The sequence below is a fragment of the Benincasa hispida genome, chromosome 8 (assembly GCF_027475165.1).
Source record: "Benincasa hispida cultivar pf3 chromosome 8, pf3_genome.v1.1, whole genome shotgun sequence".
NCBI lineage: Eukaryota > Viridiplantae > Streptophyta > Magnoliopsida > Cucurbitales > Cucurbitaceae > Benincasa > Benincasa hispida.
In genome coordinates, this window is record NC_143485.1 from 41,771,792 (window position 1) to 41,776,093 (window position 4,302).

Consider the following 4,302-nt stretch of genomic DNA (forward strand, 5'->3'; position numbering starts at 1 on the left):
ATCAAATTGAAAACCCTTTGCGAATAACTCTTGCAACGAAAACGAGAGGAGAAAAAAGTTCGAGAAAGACAATTTTTTTGAAACAATATGAGAGATTTTTGAAAAAACAAGAAAAATAGAAAGCATAAAGAAAGAAATGATGAAAATAATTGAACCATCCATAGTAAACCATGACAAAAGAAAAATAAATTCTAAAAAATAAGCGAAAGAGTAAAAAAAAAAATACCAAAATAATAAAACACACAAAAAGAAAATTTGAAGACACAAAAAACAATGAGAGATCCCACAATATTTATAAGAAATATGGACTTACTTCCATATGAAGAGAGTTACAAAATTTGTTTTTCAATTGCTTGAAAAGCATAGTTCAAATTAATTCTATTGGCTAACAAACAAAAATAAATACTTAAAAGGATAATTAAAAAATAAAAATATCAAATAAAATGAAACATATACTAAAGACAGAGAAAACATATATACAAAAAAAAGTAAGTCATCGAAAAATGATGTTACTGTATAGAACTAACAAATCAATATACTAAGAAAATAATATACAAAAGTGAGACTAAAGAATGACACAATAGAAGAGAGTGAAAAAAAAATGAGCAATAGAAAATCTATTTCTATTTACCAAGATAAAACTAAAAATGTCACCAAATAGTCGGAAAAAAAGGGGTGAAACTTTTTTTACCCCAAAAGATAAAGAAAATCTACCTTTGATAAAAAATATATATAAAAAAATAAAATTAACTAAAAGACAAGCAATATACAATCTATAATTTTTCAAAGTTTAGCTTTAATCAATAAAAGAAAAATAAAATTAACCCTTGTCTTAGAATCGAAGAAGTTATCCATAGTTAACTAAAAAAATAGTCAACAAGAAATGTATTAAATATTTTGTACAAAACTAACAAATTAATAATTTAAGAAAATAATATACAAAAAGTGAAACTAAAGAGTTGAAAATTAAAAAAGAGAAAAGAAGATAAAATAGAAAAGAGAAAATATATAAAAAGAAAGAAATTGAACAAGTAGTGCAACATTAGAAAAATAATATAACCTACCATGAACAAAATAAATAAACATCATATAAACGTGATAAAAGAGAGACAATGAACAAAATAAATAAACGTCACATGAAGGTGATAAAAGAGAGACAACAAAGAGAGAATGGTTCCAAAGAATAATGAAGAATGGTTCCAAAGAATAATTGAACCAAAATAAAATAAATTTAAAAGAATGTCTGAGAGAACAAATTTAAATCAACCACAGTGAAAATAATTCTACATTTGGTCCAAAATAAATAAAATAGGACCAAATAAGTAAAAGATCATGAGAGTGCTAAAAAAGATAAAAACAGAGAAACAGTAACAAAATTTGAACCCATGGTGCAAGCTAGAAAAATAATGTACCAAAATAAATCCAAAAATAAACAAATGAGTTAAATCAAATTAAATTAGACATAGGAGAGCGAAGAAATAATTGCATTAAATAGAAAAAAAATTCTAAAAAATAACCAAATGAGTTAAAAGAAAAATAAATACCACACAAACAAAACTAGAACTAGAATTGAAGACAAAAAAAACAATCCAAAATTTATCCAATAAAATCCAATATATACCAAAGAGAAAAGAAAACATATAAGATAATGTATTGTAGTCATCAAAAAATGACGTTAGTATACAAAGTAACAAACCGATATACTATATAAGTGAAATTAAAGAATGACACACAATAGAGAAAAGAAAAAAGAAAAAAATGAACGATTATAGCTCAATAGAAAGTAATGAATAATAAGACCAAACAAGATAAAACTAAAAAATGTCACCAAAGAGAAACGAAATGGGAAACTTTTTAAGTCCGAAAAGAAAAGAAATTTTACATTTGATCCACAAGAAACAAAGTACACAAAATGCAATCTACAGTTTGTCAAGAGAGTTAAAAAAAACTAAAAAAATAAGAATATCACATAAAATAGTGGGGACAACATGCACCTTTTGGAAACAAATTTTGAACCATCCCTAGCCAAATGCAACCACAATAAAAGAAAAAAAAATCACAAAGAAATGAAATATATGACCAAATGGTTAAAGAAATAAGTACCAAAAATAATTATATGTCATTAAAAAAAAGAGACAAACAAAGAGAATTGGGAGAGGGAAAGAATCAAACCATCCATAATTATGCCAAATGAGAAATAAAATATCATGACCAAATGATTAAAACCAATGAACCTTGACTAAAGTGAAACTAGAAAAATGTCACACATAAAAAAATTATCTGATAGGGACAAGACCCTCAAACTATCTCCACAATGGTATGATGTTGTCCATGTTGAACATAAACCTTTGTGACTTTATTTTTTGTTTCACCCCAAAATGGCTCATACCAATGGAGATAGTCATCCCCATTTATATACCCATGATCCTCCTTTTCTCTAACCAATGTGGGACTTTGGTCGCATTCCAACAATCTTACCATCGAACAAAGGACCACCGACCCTCCTTTCAAACAGACATTCATTCGACTAACTCATATCTAGGCTAACTCTTTTTCATCCGAGCATACCGCCTATCCAATAGAGTTCAATCACGGATCACACCATGACTACTTCCAAGGCTCCACTATACATCTTTGTTCAGCATCGAGGATTCTACCAAGCATGGTTAAGTCAGGAGTATGGCTCAAATACCACTTGTCACGGTCATGCTTCTCCAATCCTGTGGCACCATGATTCACCTGTGATCATGGTCAGCCTTAAAAGATGCTCAAGTCCCAATTCATTTTTTGCTCAACTCTTTGAAGTTTCAACGGACCTTAGGCGAGGTTATTCCATCCTCAGCCGAACTAAACTCATACCGAATTGAATGTCATTTAGCCATATACATCACCCATACGTGTATTTTCCCTCATGTGCGACTCTAGCCGACTTGCCTCTACTCTAGGTCAAGTCCTGAGACTCAACCTTGTCCATATATAAGGCTAAGGTCATTACAATGCAACGTCGCATCTATCTGTCATCTTGGTTCCCAACATTATCCATAATTTTCAAAAGAGGCTACATTAGGATTATCAAATAAAACAAAACATAAATTTGAAGTTATTCTATAAATATAACAAAAAAACATATAAAAAAACAATCATCAAGAATATAATAATGTGTAATACTCTGTAAAAATAAAGAAAATCAATATACTTCCTAATAGCATACAAACAATGAAACTAAAGAATAAAAATTTGGAGAATCCTTAGTGCCAAAACAAAAATAAACTCTACAATCTTTAAAAAAATCTCTAAAAAATTAGAGAAACTACCCACTTCAGATACAATGGCAAAATCTAATATCCATTAAACAGAATAAGATGAAACCACATATTGTAGTACATTAATATTAATCAGTATCTTGATATGAAAATAAAGTTAGAAAAAGAGAAATTAAAATTCAGAAAATTAGGATGGAGATGGTGAAATAGGAAAATTGATTATCGGGCAATCAATTTTTCCTAAATCACCTCAAAGAGTTGCAAAATATTTTGAACATAGTTTTTGAAAGTTCTCTTTAAAGTGAGAAATAAATGAAATTGAAGGGAAAATAGTTTGAAAAAGAATTTGGAAAGAGTTCACAAAAGCAAAGCAGAATGGAAGAAAAACAAAACAGTTTGAGAAATACGTTAGAAAGAGAGTTTTGAAGGAAAGAAGTAAAGAAAAAAAAGCTTGGGCAAATGCTTTGAGAAGTGTTTTTTAAACTTTTATTAGAAACAATTTTTGCAAAGTTAGAAAAAAAAGTGAAAAAACCAAATCGAATTGAAAAAAACTTTGCAAAGAGTTCTGCAAAGAAAACAGGAAGAGAAAAAAAAAATCGATAAAGACAGTTTTTGCAAAAAAAAAAAAAAAAAAAAATGAATAGAAAACATTTTGGAAAGAGTTTTGAAGGAATAAATGAGAGCAGTTTTGCAAAAATGAAACTGAAAAGTAAGAAAAAAGATTTTTGAATGGGGTTTTGATATAAAATAAGGCCAAATAAGTAAAAGATCACAAAAGATTAAAAAAAGGTAGTCCAAATAAGTAAGAGATCGCCAAAAAATAAAATCAAATCAAAAGAATATTACATAAAATAGACATCATAAAGAAAGAGATGATGAAAATAATTGAACCATCCATAGTGAACCATTGCAAAAGAAAAATAAAAAATAACCAAACAAGTAAAAAAAATTACCAAAATAATAAAACACACAATGAAAATTTGAAGACAAAAAATAATGATCCTCACATATTGAAATGGCGGAGAGATCTTACAATATT